The sequence below is a fragment of the Schistocerca cancellata genome, chromosome 4 (genome assembly GCF_023864275.1).
Source record: "Schistocerca cancellata isolate TAMUIC-IGC-003103 chromosome 4, iqSchCanc2.1, whole genome shotgun sequence".
NCBI lineage: Eukaryota > Metazoa > Arthropoda > Insecta > Orthoptera > Acrididae > Schistocerca > Schistocerca cancellata.
The window spans coordinates 128,475,071-128,492,632 of record NC_064629.1 but is presented as its reverse complement, the minus strand read 5'-3'; the positions used below and the strand labels follow the sequence as shown (position 1 = coordinate 128,492,632).

Genomic DNA, 17,562 nt, shown 5'->3' with positions numbered 1-17,562 from the left:
GTGCTATACACAAGTAGCTGAGTTAACCAACAGCAGCTTATTGTCCTATGTTACCCTCCATTTTCTTTTCACAAGCACTACTGTACCTCAAGGACAAAACAGATAGTTTATAGAAGCACTAAACATTGGACCATGGGACATTTAAAAGTGCAACTTCACACGCACATTCACATGTGTCGCAAATTGCTTGGCCACTGCCTGCCACGATGGTATGCCTACAGTACTGGCATTCATTGTGAAGCATTGGATTAGGAATGAATGTATTTTCAGTCATAAAATTCATTCCTTGATATATACTGTCACTAATATGACTCAAATTTAAGTACGAGAGATTGCCCATTAATTACCACCACTGCTCATTAATTAACACCAGCATGCGGACGTCAATCTTTGGAGGTTTTACCATTCTTATGATACACAATGTGATATTGCTGCACCCTGCAGTGAGCAGCAATGTGTAAATGGAGCTTATTGTTACACCAAGATTGCAGTACCTATCAGTCCACAGTTTGCCAACAGGTTGACAACTCTCTCAGATTACACAGCAAAACAAATTCATAAAAAATCACTTTACTGAGTGCAGAACACATGATACAACAGTACTATTTCTCTTTTGAGTTTTGTGAAAGTGAGGTGAAGTGACCCCAATGCAGTGTAAGAAAAGATGGTTTCAAAATAGGCGAACAATTTCCAAGAGTGAATGTGCAACCATGTTTGTTTCATCCTCAACCTCTGCTAACAATGAAGGAAAAAGGAGTGGTTTGCAGAATATATAAAAATGAAGTAAACTGTAAACCAACTTTATAAGGAAATACTCTTTTTAATCTATTAACACCAAAATGTACAGACATCTTATTGATGGTTCCAAGTATTAATATTTTAACTCATTGGGACGATCATCTGGAAACAAGGAACTTCTGCCTTTAGCATCAGCGTGAAACAAATCCATCTGATTTAAGCTTCCCTCTCCTGTAGAAAGAAATGGACAGCTTCAAATAATAATTATGGCTTCAATAACACACACATATTTGCACAACTAAATAGAACTACAGAGCCAACAAATTATAAACAATATTCTTAATTTGTATAGAAGATGAATTTGCATTATTACCTACAGAATCTCAGGACTTTCAGGTTTTCAATTCTTTATACAATATTCTGTTCTGTATCCTTGTTCATACACAAGAAAATGAGTACTTACGTTCAGCACTACTCACTGGGTTGAGAGCCACGCTGATTGTAACTATAATAAATTAGCTGTTACTGGGAAAGCTTTGGGAAACCATGAACTACATTCTTCAACATCAGTAGGAAACAAATCTCTCTTATTTAGATTTCCATCTCCTGTAGAGAAAAATGGGCAGCTCCAAATAATTATTATTGCTGCGACAATACACATTATTATTTGAGGTTCTAAATAGTACTACGGGGGCCAAAAATTATGAAAAAAATTCTTAAATTTGTATACAAGACAAGTATATATTACTATTTTCAGAATTTCAGGACTCGTCAGTTTTTTTCCTTTTCTTTTCAGTTCTCTCTGACATTCTGTTCTTTAATATTATTCACACAGGAGAAAATGAGCACCTACATTCAACACCCTTCATAGGGTTCAGAGCCAGTTCATTATATAAGTCTCAATCTGAATACAGAATTATTCAATAAATTAATTACTGACACCAATTATGAAAGCAGGAAATTCAGAAACCATTAACACAGCTGTTTACCAATCATTATCCTATGCAAAATCACTCACACTTTTACTGATGACCACGTCTACAATCAGCATAGATATTATTGGCTACAAGTAACTTAGATGACAATGCTCCCAACTTAATAGTGAAGACAATGCATGTGACACACTTGTAAACAGTAAACTTTCCCTGCACAGATGTCATAGCTACAGTTACAATTGTAATTGTGCTGCTGTTCCCTCAGCAAAAATATCTTAGCACAATTTGCAATTATTTTCATGGGTGATTTAGTTCTTTACATGATGTACAATATTCTGAAGACAGCTATTGCTACTCAAGCAGCAGTGCTAGATATATGATTTTTGCAAAGGAGAAAAATAGTGTAGTAAAATTTCTGTATGGCCATTTTTGGGCTTAGGATGTTAATAATTTGAGATGTGATTAAGTATCCACACTTCCAGAATGACCACAGAAGATGCTTTATAAATAAAAAAGTGACACACATCTTGTAAATAATACTCGAGAACTGCTGTAAGCTCAAGATGGAAAAACCAATAACAATTGTTTATAACAGCTACTGTGGAAGATGGCCCTACAAACAATATATTGCTGTATACATCTTTGATGATGATTTTGTCCCTGTACAAACTTTTTGTCCATGATGTGCTGAGTAAGAAACGAAGAACCTAACTGTGCAATTTGATGCTTTCAAACACATAAGGCACTGTCACAAGTGAAACTACAGAGAAAAAATAAATAAATAAATAAAATAATCATATGACCTTAGGGATCTTTGAAATGACAAACTTTTCCAGAAGAAGTTTTGGATTTTACAGGTTCCCATTCTGCTGCCCTGCATGTGCTGCAGCCAAATCATTAGTCCATTCTTTCAATAACAATCATTTTCTGCCTTTGTTGCCTCTGGTGGAATTAAAATGCTTTCCCACAAATCTACAGATGTTGCTGTCCCATTTTCAATCCACACTATTAGTACCATGAGTTTGTTCATTCACTTCTCATCTTCAACCATTAACTGTCCTGATCCCTACTGCCTCTATTTGTTGTATGTTTCAACCAATTTGCATCTGGTGTCACAAACAGCTGCTATTCTTTTCATCAGCTGCTATAAACTCCCTCTTCCTTCACATTTTGTTCTTTGAATGTTACCAACTACCTTTGTATTGCTCTGTATTACCCAATACATATGATCCTGCAAGTTGAATTAATTATCTGGTTACACTATGACAAACTCCGTCACTTATCTTTGCCACTCTTCTGAACCACTGACGTCAACATCCCACTACCCGCCTTACTTCATCTCTCTGGCTGCCAGTAAAAGCAGCAGTTAGTTTGATATCGTATTCAGAATTACATTTTTTTCCTCCTTTTGAGTATTCCGTATCTTGTCAATATGAAACAAAATTACTCTGTTGACAAACTGTCCTTGGACTGCTAAAATATTGAATTTGTATTTGCAAATATTGTTTATAAATACATGTGAAATTTTCTTGCCTCTGCCCCCCAATCTTCTATTATTTCTTAATAACATCACTTTTCCATGGACAAAGTGGAGCTTGAGCGCACTTTCCTCTGTATTTCCTTACATACCGTTTTAAGTTATCAATTTACTGGATCATTCTTCCATTTTCATCAATTTTGTCATTTAAAATTAAATTAAATTTCTGTGGGCAGTTATATTAATAACAGCAGTCACATCCTAGAAAAAATGTTGACCACTTACACAGCATGTTGTCATTTGAAAAATGAAATGGCTGCCCAAACTATGCAGAGAGAATGTGTATTTATAAACCTAGCAGTATAGTGAGAATGCCAGTGTTACGGCAAGCTCGGGTAGCCACAAGCTCCAAAGTGAAAATGTCAAAGCAAGTGCCATTATGCCTCACTGACAACAGAGGAGGCATAGTTTGAACAGGGCCCAACAAATGGTCTCCTGGAAATGGCTTTGTCATACTGTGACATTTTAGCTCACGCAGTGTGTGCTACCATGCCACTGATAAGTTTCGTTGGATACAAAACAGTTGTATGAAGTGATATATGGGTAAGGGACCATTTGAAGTGACAACAGAACAACAATCATGTTCACAGAAATGTGTGGCAGAATGTCCAGCTTCAGCTTGGTACCGACTTAAAAATGCTTCACAACACCACATACAGACATATGTAGACAGTTCAATGACACCTGCTAAAGGTATGCATGTTGTATTATAAGCTTCCATGTCCAAATCCACAAATGCATCAGACTGCAATGACCATGTGAACGTCAAAGGCTGACATGGTAAGTGGCAAAATGTGCCGTTTTTTTGACGGAGTCCCACTTCAACTGCTCCAAATGATATCTGGCACACTGAATAGACAGTGAAGTGGACAAACAAGTAAGGATACATGGCACTAACTGATACAACAGGCAATCTCAACTCCTGTTAGTTGAGGACAATCTGAAATACTACGTCACTGAGTTATTACATCCCAAGGTATTGCCTGCCCCTGTCACACAGATCAGAATGACGTAGTTCAGCTGTTGAAATGGCAAACAATGTATGCCATTTCTTTCAAAAATTATGAGTACCAATGCTTTCCTTGAATGCAGGTTCATCTTAGATGTAGTTTATAAAAATGTATGGGATATGATTGGATAGCAAATTGTTGGCCATAATCCTACAGTAATCACTGTTTTGCAGACTTGCAAGTAACGAGTATGAAGAGAAATATATCCAAACTCTTGACTCCATGTACTTAACAGTGTTTACTCCACCCAATTACGAAATAAGTGGTTTCACACTTTGAGAATTCACTAAAGTTGGCTCACATACAGGTCTGCAATCCCTATCATTCGTTTTTTCCACATACCTGTTCCATCACAAATTTAATTTCATTTACATGTATCCTGAATGGGAAACACCATATGGATCTTTTTTATTAATGGCAACTAATTTTGATCTGCTTAGCAGACCAAAATCAACCATAATTAATAATCAATAATAGGTGTTCATAATTCATTATACCAATGGAGATCACACTTTCTTGAGACATGCCATCAATTACGAAACATGTATGCTGCTTAGTGTTCTATTATTCACAAGCAGTTTTTCTGTTCATTACCGTACCTAAGAAAACCTCATTTCCACAAACAGTTTTCTTATTGTTTCAATATAGACGGCTCTTGGGTCAACTTCTTCACTCTTTTACATGACAATTTCAATTAGCAATACAAGTTGACATATTACAGATGTTACAGGTGGGCTCAATCTCTCAGATTAACAGATAGAACTGGTCATCAAAAGTTGTTATTGTGATCAAAACTATCAAATTTGGTATAAACTACACAAAGATAGCATTGCTACGGTATTTAATTTTTACCTTTAGGAAATGCATTCACCAGTTACACAAACCTAGCAGTTGCACTGAAATTTTCCACCTAAAATCGCCATGCAGTGCAGCCTCCTTTAAGTTACCACGATAGTGGCAGGTAGAGAGGTAGAGTGTTTCAGTCTGAGGAAAAAGTCTAGTTACTTGACATAATATGTGTTAAATTTAACATAATAGTGCATAATGGGAGTCTCTGCAACTTCTGCAACAAATTGAGTCATTTTTATTGCACTTAAGTGTAGGAAAATAATCAACCAGACAAAAATGCTGGTACAAATAGAAAACACACATGTCTAACTAATTTGGCTGAACAGAATTCTTGCGCCTGCTTAACACTGAGACGCCCAGGAATAAATTAACTTTGCGAAAGACATTTCACTGTTACAAGAAAATATTACAGCTCTCCAGTTAGAGAATGTGGATGGGAATCTGTTTCAAGGAAAAGAACTTTCACAAAGAAGCAAAAAGCCTATGAAATCAAGTGCCCCTTTAAAAAATAGATTTAAAACTTCAAGTAAACACAAATATAACAAATCAGGTGCCAAATAATAATACAAAAAACTTGACAGCAGATGAAAGGGAAGAATGCAACACTTGGAATTTTAAAAATCTTAGGTCAAAGTCTGTAACAAAACACAAAATGAGGATTCTTTCTGAGAATCACTGTCGTGGTATGTCTAGTATATTTAGTTCCTTGGCGAGTGACTCAACCAACTTAGAAGTAGATGGATTATGAAATCTGAAGCCTTAGTAATGTAGGTAAAAGTGACTTCTGTGAATAGTCAGCTAAAGATGATGATGTAGCTGGAGAATCAAATGATGATGGGAAAACTTCAGCATTGGATGCAACCTCTGCCCTTAACAGAACATTAGCAAACTTCACACATAAAAGCAAATTCCATAACAGTAAATATCACATCCGCATGACTTGATGGAATCTCGTGTCAACAAAGAAATACAGAAAATGAATCAAATACAAACATATCTATGACCATTTCAATAATGTGACACTAATAAATTCAAGCACTTTTTAAAAGGGAGTATTACCCTAAACATGGCCAGTGCTTCAGTAACACAGGTGAACTAGTCTTATGCAAAGCTACTGAAAACGTTTTATGTGAGAAGTTAAAATTGGAGAAAACCACCCTCCACAGAAACCTGCAGTTTTGACAAAGGCTTGGCCTTACAAGTCTTTGTCTATTTAATTGGTTGGTTTGGAACGTAAAGGGACCAAATCTATTTAATTGCAATCACTGCCATTAGTCATGTAATGATAAGTCAATGGTACAATTGAGTGCTAAACACTGAGTGTATGTCCTCCTTCCATATAAATATATAGTCCATGAGGAAAAATTTCATGAAATTTAACTATTTTCAGATGAATTGCAGTTTGATATACTGTGCCTTAATGAACATTGTCTTAAGGAACATGAAAATAAGATGTACACTCCAGATGGCTTTAAATTTTTAACTGATTATTTTAGATAAAAATATGGAGAAGTTAGGGTATCATTACTATCAAAAATGATATCAACCATTCTGTTACAATAATACACATTAAGCATTTAATACATTACGGACAATACGAAGCTGCTACCATTCACTTTCCTGAAACCAAGATTGTTGTTGTATACGTTATTGTTTCTGGGGGGAAGATAACTCCATTTCTCAGTCCAGTAGCAAAGGTAAAGCTACTTTGAAAATAGTTACAGCAGAAACAGGGCAAATTGCAGAAAATTTACCTGTTTTAAGTGCAGGTGAGCTAAATAATAGTTTCTGAAACGTTACCCATGACAGATGAAAACTTTGACAACAGCAAGGATGGACTTCCAAATTCACACAAAACAGAGCTGACAGTAGACGTGCCAAAATCTGGGTAGAGAATTTTTATCCTAAAGATATACTGTATTTAGTCAGATCACTGAGCAACTTAGGAAATTAAGACATACATGGTTTCATGAATTCTACGCTAAAGAAAAGGATACTATATGCATTTTTCTGTCTTATGTTATCAATAGGATGTTTATGGTGGGAATGTTTCTGGACTGCCTGAAAATGGCAATTGCCTTGCCCATGTGCAAAAAACGAGACAGAAATTCACCTCAAAACTACAGACTCTGTGGCAATAGTGCCAATAATATCAAAAATCACTGATACTTAAAGACAAATTACATAACTTTTGTTTCGTGTTACAACCTTAACAAGGCCCAATATGGATTCTGAAGTGTGCTATCAATAATTAAGGTGGGTTAGGAAGTTGGATTATAAGTAATACATGGATTTCAAAATAGGGATCACATGTATACCACTCTAGCAGACCTAACCAAGCCATTTCACAATGCCTCACATAGCATTTTAATTAATACATCTGAAAGACAGGGAATAACTGAAATATCGCTAGCATTACTGAAATTGTATTTGATAAACAAAAAGCAAATGGTTGTGGTAATATAAAAATGAAACTGAACACATTCTCTTATCGCTTAGAGATGGTAAAGCATAAACTAAACTTCAGTATTCTGTAAAATTGTTAGACATGCACTTCAACAGTAAATAATATTGGAATGCCCACACAGAAATGCTCTGCAGTAAGTTGCCTTGAGTTTTATGTCTCCTTAGGGAAAGGATTGCATGAGTAGTGAGCTCATGCTCACGGCATACTGTGCCTTTTTTCATATAACTGAAGTTATGGAATATTACTTTGGGGAAGCTGACAATGGCTTATGGAACAGCAGCTTTGTTTTCTCACACACACACACACACACACACACACACACACACACACACACACACACACACACACACACAAATCTATTCAATTACCAACTTCTCTAACCACAATTTGTTCTGGCACTAAAGTGCAGACAGAAGAAAAACTTCACACAACAGCAACTACAAAAAAAAGTGAAAGGTTACACAGACTATTAAAATGTTATCAATAAATTGCATATATTGACATAAGTCTGGGCACTGGATAAAATGGAGGCTCTTATATGAAACAGTTGTTTTGCAATTTTTTTCTGACGACACTAATTGCAAGCAATTTATAATAAATCTAGTGATGCACTAGGGAGGGCAATTTTGGAATTTATTCATTACCTTGATCACTTATCTGAAATGTTCCAACCAAGAAAATATGAAGCAAAAAATGCAATAATTACAGTCCAAACATAAGCAAACTTTCTTTTCTGGCATCATTCAGCTGCACCTCTTAACAAAAATTCCGGAAGAGCTATTGTACTGGACAAACAAATGTTATGTTCTATGAAGAAAAACTGTAACACTCTCCTGAGAATATTCTCAGAGGAAAAGATTATTCTTGGAGAAAGTTCTTGATGTCACATAAATAGAAACTATGAAGATATTCTTTGACCAGGGAGTACTTTCTCACTACCTTCCTTCAACCATAGATACTAGTAGACTGGCCTTGCTGTGCAGAAGCTATAGGGCTGGTGTGGCTCCAACATAAACCATGTGACTGTTGGCAAAACATGGTGGGATTTCAAATGAGCAGTCTGCCATCCTGTGTTTGTATCGTATTTTACCCACATTTCTCAATTGACTGCCAAACGCTTCCAACAAAAATTACTTTTTTATTTGCGAAAAATTATGTCAGAACTACATTTGACCTGGATTTGTTCACATTACCATTTATAAAATCTAAAAAATATATCGAAGGCCCCTCTGGTGGGCAGCGGGACTAAATTACTATAAACTATCAGTTAAAGTAAAACGTCGTTAAAATTCTTTTAAACAACAAGAGTGGGCTCGTGTCAAAACTTTAAATATTGGATTTGCCGCATTTTGAGCACTAGTCACTTATAAAAGAAAATGGGATATGGGAATTATGTCAACTATAGGTCCCAAAATTGTCAACTTTAGGAGCAGGTCTATTTTAGAGTATCAATTTTAGGTGCACTTCAAAGGTTCAGTTCCTATTATTTTTACAAAAGTTTAAACTATCAGTTTAAAAAAATGATATTTTAGATGAAAAGTGAGACTCTGAAGTTTCAGAAAATAATTTTGGAACCTACATTTATTTAATAGTATTAGAAGGTAGAAAAAAATGCTCTTCATGTGTGCTCTTACCTTATTATAATCTCACTTGTATATACAAAAAGGCGCCTATGTGCAGATGGCTTAAAGTTTTTCCGTTTCAGGGCCTGTATCCAAAGCTGTCTTCGGTTTTCATCCTTAGGGAACCTATGAGTAGGAACGAGAAACACTAATACTTACTTCTGTAACTGAATTATCACAGATACTTTCCAAAATGTAATATGAGTGACTTTACAGGCATCACTTTCAACACTTTAATTTACGTGATACTCTATTTCAAGTGTAAAAAACATATAAAAGTCACTTCAGCAGATTTCAATAAACGCATCTGCATTATCATAGAAACACACGTGAAATGTAATGCCATTTTCCCCGACAAAACGCTGAGTACAGCCATAAGCGCAACACAAAACAACCATGTTTTGCCAACATTCACATGACTTTAGCCCAGAGATGTTGGAGCCACGAAAATGACGTCAGGGCCAGTCTATTATATTTATGGTCGAAGCTACCTTCCCTCCTCCTCTACAACATTTTCAGCAAGAGGGTTAAAATCTAACATCTTTGGTTCTCAGTTTGATTACATTTCTGTGCTGAAGAGTGTGTGTGTTTTATTGAAAAAATTTTATTGCATTATTTTTGTGCCAAAAAGGAAGATTTATAATTAGCCTTTGTGAATACCATAAAAGATTATCCTATTATTATTATTATTATTATTATTATTATTATTATTATTATTATTATTATTATTATTATTATTAAATCACACACTGCAGCCACAAGAAAGGAAAATGCAGATAGTATAAACGAAATTCAACACTGTTCAATGGATAGTTTTGGGAAAGAAATTTCAGATGGGTAGATAATGAAAAACTTCACGACATGAAGTCGTGCATAACGTGTAAGATTGATGTAAATAAGATAGGCAACATTAAGATCACAATGCTGCTGAGGGTACAAATGTTTTTTTATGTGCAGTTGATCGCAACCCACCAGTCCACAGAATTCCTGGTAAGTCCCCTTCTCCCCATTTTTTATTATGTGCTTAATGCTTGGAAATTGTGAATTAGCAAAATACAATATTTATTTTTAACTAGTGAAAATGAAACTATGTTTGGTAAAATTTGTCTGATATTAGCCCAATTATGTGAAACTAGCACAGTGTACCATGCATAAAATTTAACAAACCTCCCTCCACATATCTGCATAATCCTGCTTGCTACTTATACTCACTTTAAAAATGGAGCCATGAAACACACTAATATCGCTGTTTTCTTATTTATTTTAGGAGCTACTGCAGTGGGGGTTGCAACCTCTGTTACATTCTGGCTGTACATAATTTGAGCCACAAGCAATTTTGCAACAACTGCAAATTGTAATAGAAGGCTCTACAAGATCTAGTGTGTCTAGAAATAATACCCTCATGCTCACCCATGTTGGGGCCTGAGAGAGCACTGAAATGGTGCAGATATAACATGGGGACAGATGAGACTATGAATTTGTCTAATGCTGAATTGTGAGATTAGCATTACTATACCAGTTACATATCCTGAAGAAGAAGCAGCAGAAATTGATACAACAAACTTAAGAAAGCAATAGCTTGAACTGTGTAATGTCAGAGTATAACACATTTTTTCTAATTAAAAATTATTTTTTAAATAAAATGTTCATTATATTCTTCATTTACTTATTTCCATACCCCCTTAAAGAAAATAGTCAGTAAAAATTTCTGTTAAAGTGAAACAATAAGAGTAACATATTCCAGTTCAAAATGTTAAAGATTAAAAATATGTGCACCTATTTACTGTAATATCTAGCAAATACCTAACCACATCCTTGAAACAATTTTTGGTTAAGTGGAACAAAAAGAGTAATTTGTTACAGGTTTAAAAGGTTAAGGATCACACAGCTTGTGCACTTATTTACTGTAGTATCTGGCATATCTGTTCCGGTTTGAAACATTGCAGGTTAAACAATTTTTGATAAAATAAATTCAATGAGGAGGAAGAAATGCACTAGACTGCATCTTCTTATTTGTCAACAGAGAACTAGTTTTTTTTTTTATTTTCACCAAAATGGAATTTTGCTATACCTGAAGAAATAAAAATTAATTTAATTAAAAAAAATTATGCCAATCACATTTGTTTACACAATGTTTGTAACAAACATACTTTCCATACACTTTAGTTGCCTTCTGTTTGTACCATGTACACACGTTTGCTACGTCCTCTTCTCTGAATACTGGAACATTGTGGTCATTGCCATTAGCTGCCTCAAAATTCTCATCCCGCTTCTTTTGCTTCATTGTGCAAGACAAAACAGGATATTGTCACACAGTGGGGTTTTGTTTGGGCGCACATTTTGCTTTGCGGAACTGGGAAATGGCTTTTTCACCCGTCAAAAGCAACATTCAATTACCACCTGTTCCTTATAGTGACATCTGTTGAACACCTTCTCATCACGTGCATTGGGATTCTGGAACAGTGTCACTAACCAAGGTGTAATGTCCTATACTTCACCTCCTAAAATTTAAGCACTGCACTTTTTTTTACATAATATATGGTATACGTACAAGTTTCTCCATATCCCAGCATCATGCACACAGCCACACCATGAAGCATTAACACTATTGAACATTTCACTATAATCACAAATCACCTGCACATTTACAGAAGGAAAGCCCTTTTGAATAATATATTTTACGTCCATGTGCAGAAGGTTTCATTATGAATATATGCATGCAATCAAGGGGCCCCATTGAACATGGAAACTGATATCTAGACTGCCACTTAACTTTTGTTGTTTCTAGTTTGTTTGTTTATGTTTCTTGGCAATAGGATCCACAACAGTGCCTTTCTGTTAATCTGCTGCAGAACTTATAAAAATTCTGCTGTATTCCTAAGTCTTCTCCTACAACTGTCTGAAAGCCTGAGTTCACATAATAACACAAAAATGTTTTCATTTTACATTCTTTGGAAAGGGCACCATCACCTCTTGAGATTTTCAGGAAGAAAGTGCTTCACCAGCCAAATAATATTTTCACAGTTGGATCCATATTAGCTTTTACAGTTTCTTTCTTCCGACTTCCTTCATGCTACAAATATCTTTATCTTTTTTTTCCTTTCCCTTTTGAGAATGATAAATTCTGCCACTTAGTAACTCTTAGCCACAACACTGCTTAATCAGCTTGAAGTACGATACAGAGTTCACTTCAAAAACAGAGAATGTTCTCCACTTTTGAGAAAGTTCTATGGTTTTAGTCATATAAAATCTGGGAATTTTCTCATTTCAAGCAACTTCCCCCACCCTTTTATTCATGCTGAGAACATTTCCAGGTGAAGTATGTTCTCTGACTCGCTATTTTCGTGCAAACCTGAGAATACTCTCCAAAGTTCCAAGTATAAAGTGTATTCTCAATTTTAGTCATATGATCCATTAAGCTGTACTGTCTGATTTCTGTTTGGTATTATTTTAAAACTGATCCACTAAGTCCATGTTGCATTGTCCTTTCTTGTTAATGTTTTCTCTGGATGATGCTCCAGCCAACATTTAATGCATTCCTGAGAACTACATCTCATTTCAAACAGAAAGAGGCGGCAATGCCACATACAATGGCAACTACTCAGTTCTGAACCTATGAATTAAATAAGTTCTAAACACTACGGACTTAAGTGGGAAGAAGTTAGCAAATAATACCATCAACCCTTCTAAGCCAAGTTGAAATCTCATCAAGTGTACACATTATGTCTTCTTCAATAGGCTACAGCAAACCAAATATCAGAAGTAGAGTATTTCTGTGACAGCCACCAGCACCTGCAAATCCAGTATTCAATGAAAGTCTAGACCAGGGTCAGTGGTGTTCCATACAGTAATGTTCTCAGCACTCATGGTAGGAAGTAAATATGGTATCTCAGCTACTGAGATCAAAGAACAGCTGGCATGTTTTAGAGAAATACTGTCACATTCTGATATCAACATATCACAACCTCCAAAATCATTAACATATTCAGAAGAAACAAGCAAATATTTGACAGCCAAGATTATTAATTTAAGCTGCACTATTAGGTCCCAACCTACCCACAACCTCGTAATTTGTGACAATTAAAAGAAACAAATGTATGGAACAATAAAGGTTTTTAATATAATTTTTGGGAGAAAAACTGTTGTATTCGAACCTAACATGGGGTCTGGTCTAAACTACACCTCAGTCTGCTACCACAACCAGTTTTTCAGCTTCTGCATGTGTTGGCTTTTCCAACTTGCAATCAAGCTGTCACATTCCAACCTCATCAATACTTGGAAAAAATAGCCAAATATTTGTGACAACAGCGAAGAAGAGATTGGTTTTTATGCAGGCACTAGAAATTCAAAGATTTTTCTCTCCTCTCAATGGTTACGTTAAAAGATCGTCCCACTTGCTATGTGAAACTGAAACACTGCCAACTTTTGAGGAATAGATAAATAGCACTGCGACTGCCAGTGGCCCTGATCTAGACTTCCGCCCTATATTATGCATGGGTTTCATAGCCTTCCTTTATTTCTTCTAAAGGGTTTTTAGAACGAGAATGCAGCATTTACACCTCATACAATACGCACTAGTGTTAGTGAAAATTGCAGTTCTAAGGCAAAAGGTAAAAGTGAAATCCATGAGAAATTAAATTCAGCTTTGGTCCAACTGTACAAAACGTACAGTGAATGTGCACACCTATTCTCCTCAGGAATGCAAATGCCTGTGGGGAGCATATATGGTAGGGTACAAAAACAATAGTACGAATGTCATTTAACTTTAAATTAAATTATCATGCTTACTGAGATTAGTGTGCTATGTATTCAAACTACAAGAACAATTTACTGAGCTGCTTGCAGAAGGACTCAAGTAACAACACACTGATGCATGGATGATGTGTGGCAAGACAAGGGACATAGGCAAGAGTGTAATGTATTACTGTCATTCAGCAAAGTAGAAAAACTAATGACACAGGAGGAAAACTCAGCTGAGAAGGATGGGGGAAGGAAGCCCTTTTAACAGAATCATTACTAGCATATTCCTTAAATGTTTGATGGTAACCATAGATAAATTAAATGTGAACAATAAAAAAACTGAACACACAGGAACAAAAAGTCTCATTAGGCTATTACAAACGCTAAAGAATTACTGACACATCAGTAATGGATTGCACAATTTTGTTTCTAATTTTAGAGTAATAGAGTGCCGGAACAGTTATGGCACCAACCATAGAAGATATAACGTCATACACTATGCAGATGAGCATTAGAGGACAATCCTTTTGATACTTTTCTGCCTCATATTCAAAACCTAAGATAAATTGAGAACAGATCATTTTTCTTAAGAAGTCATGCATGAAGCAATAGCCTTGTGGCACTGGATGAAGTTATAGTGCAAGTGTTTTACAATTTGGGACAGTGTGATCAACATGTATTCCAGTTTAAGACATCAGAAGTAATTAACAACACCAGGTGCTCTACTTTACAGGTAAACAGACAGTGACATGGACTTCATGAAAATGGAACTTATATTACCATCTTATTACAGTGAATTTAAATGTGAAATTCTCAGACTTCAAACCACCACATCAAAAATCAAAATATAAATTTCCACAAAATAATTTAGAAGTCACTTTAGCCAATATCAAGACAAAATAGCTTGAAAACATCATTACTCCAACAATATTTTGTTTTCTGCAGTTGGCCTCATGATTATCCAGCCAGTTACCTAACTAGAAAATAAAGCATCTTCTTGAAACACTACCTCACTTGCACAATTTTTAAAACCACTCTCCTACACCCAGTTGTGCCTAAATCAAATCACTAGCATTCAGAAAATAGTGTGGGTCAACTAGAAAAGATTAAAGTAATTACAGCACTGGGAATATTCTGCCTCTTCATATGAATGAATTCCTAAATGACCAACACAGAAACGGTTTCTCTGAACTGTGCATTTAAAATTACAGGTGATTAGTCATCAACTAAATTACTGCCTCAGTAGATTCTATGTTATACAGGATAATTTCAGATTTATATTTCCACCAGACAGCTTGTGTTCAAGCAGAACATTTAATTCACACTACAAATTCCACACATCTTCCAGAATTAATAATAATAATAATAATAATAATAATAATAATAAAATTACCCTGTGGAGAGCTGCTCACTGGGAAAGAATTCTGCTGAGGATGAGAGGAGATTGGAATTTAATGACTTTATAAAAATAGAGTCTATCTTGAATTGGACATGGATGGAGACATATCAGCCATGGTCTACTTTAAGAACTATTCAAGGTGATTTAACGTAAACAGGGATGGCCAGATGCAAAATTGACTCCAGTTCTTCCCAAAGTTACTCCCGTGGTTTTTACACTGTTATTGAACTTAATATTCCCTCAATGCAATCAACAGATAAAATTATTACAGTGAAACCATTTTACTATGATCAATCTTGTTATGGACAGAACTTCACAATAACTATGTTGCACACTTAAATAACAGCATGAAACAACACATTCCCTCAAATCTAAGACCAGAAAGTATGTATTTGCTGTGGTATACTTTTGACAGTAAATTCAGTGGAGAAATGAGTACTCACCTAGATTTGATGTGTGCTGCAGTATGACTTACTAGTAGATAATTTAAAGAGAAATTTTAGAATTAGCTTCAGGTCTAGTAAAGAGTGCTAAAATTAAAATAGAAGTAAATGAGTAATAACCACAGTGCGCGTCCTCTCAGAAAGCCTGCAGCTGCTAGGAGTGTGTCATAAAAGCAAAGCACAGTTGCAATTTTCAATACTCCAATGAGTACCAACCTTTAGCAGCATTCGCTGTGCTTCAGATGGGATGTATTCATGATGAAGTGACAGGAACACTAGACACCTGTGTAAGGTTCCCATTGTATTTTTGGGAACCCTGCACAGGTGCATAGTGTAACTGTCCTGATTTCGCGCCTTCCTCCAGTTTTTGCACCTTTGTGATGAAACCTATACCAATTGGTACATTCAAATTAGGAGATAATCATGACACTCACCTGACTGGCTGATTTGCTGTAAAGAATCAAAGAAGCATCACCACAGAATTTTTTCCTTTTTTCCACAAAAAAAAAAATGCCAACAGCAAATACGGTAGCTCTGAATTTAAACATCAATCTCATATATTAGGTCACATTCGGTGAACGATGACTGCTATGAAATTATTCCATGACAATTCGGTACTACAAGGTTTCATTTTTCCGTGTAAAGAGGTACGAAATGTGAAAAACGGAGGAAAATTAAAATAAAGAAGAAAACAAACTTCAGTAAACAAACTACAATTTATTCATTACAATATTTACTTGGGCAATAGTAGCCGACCATAAACTTACCGCACGAACATCTATGCAATACCAGCATCCATTAAACAAGGGTGTGGTCTACTGCTACACCGAATCAAACATGCGAGATGTTTGCTGCGTCGGAACTCTTTATGGCGGCAGTACTCGTACTTATCATGTAGCATCTGCTGAAACACCTACAACACTATACACCGATTAATTTTAACAACTACGTTTCCCCAATATTCAATGCAGAACGACGCCATTAGCATCTAGGTTATTAAAATACTGCGTATAAAAAGAATACAGGACGTAAATCCTTTGTGACTATTGCGGCATACACAAAAACAAGAAAATGCTTTTTCAAACAACACGGAAAACAATTACAAATACAGTAAAATTAAGGAATGTATTCGTTTTACAAAGCCCGTCATACTGTCAAACATATAGCGCTAATTCATCAATTTCCTTACATAAGACGACGATGTAACCCAGATTCCAATCACTAGTTACAAAACAGGATACTTACCAGCTCTTCAAGCAACACAAAAATATTTGTTTCTTCATCATGTAACTAACAACGTCAACGTGTTAACGAAGTACACTCAAAGACAATCATAAGAGTTGCAACTTTTCACTTGCACATATGGTTGTGCAGTGATCTGTGTTGTGTCTAGCCCCTGACATGCAACAACAGCTCCATGGACCCAATCGTTCACGGCTAGAGCCGAAACTCTACGAGACAGCGGACGAAAGACACGCAACATTCTGTGGCTTGATATCTAACGCATTGGTCCAAGTGACATGTTTTCTATGCAGATCTATCGTGTGTGTGGTTTTTCATACCCCGTGGAAACCTTATGATGTGGTTAACCCTTAAAGGCCAATTCACACCCGCCGTCACGTCCCTTCAAAAGATTCTCCAATGCATTACAAATAGCATCAACATTGGACGTGCCGTGCCATCCCGGCCTGTGCCGTCAATCACGGCACCGTCAAAGTTTGTCGGGAAGAAAGTTTTGCCGGCTAACGTTATCCAACCGTTGTTGCTCACGTCACTGCCAAGCCCATTTCCTCTCGATACACGCCCATGCAGACATCTCCGT

The 17,562-nt window shown here is 35.9% G+C and overlaps 1 long non-coding RNA gene across 2 annotated transcripts; it reads right to left on the bottom strand.

The window, feature by feature from the left end:
- Positions 1-797: 797 nt before the first annotated feature.
- On the bottom strand, positions 798-17,131 carry LOC126183268 (uncharacterized). 2 transcript variants are annotated; one of them, XR_007536716.1, is made up of 4 exons: positions 16,986-17,131; positions 16,508-16,653; positions 1,202-1,344; positions 798-969 (listed from the first exon to the last, which is right to left on the bottom strand). It is a non-coding gene; the product is annotated as an uncharacterized LOC126183268 (long non-coding RNA). The 2 variants fall into 2 exon arrangements; XR_007536717.1 differs by having other exon boundaries at positions 16,508-16,661; positions 16,986-17,118.
- Positions 17,132-17,562: the final 431 nt, after the last annotated feature.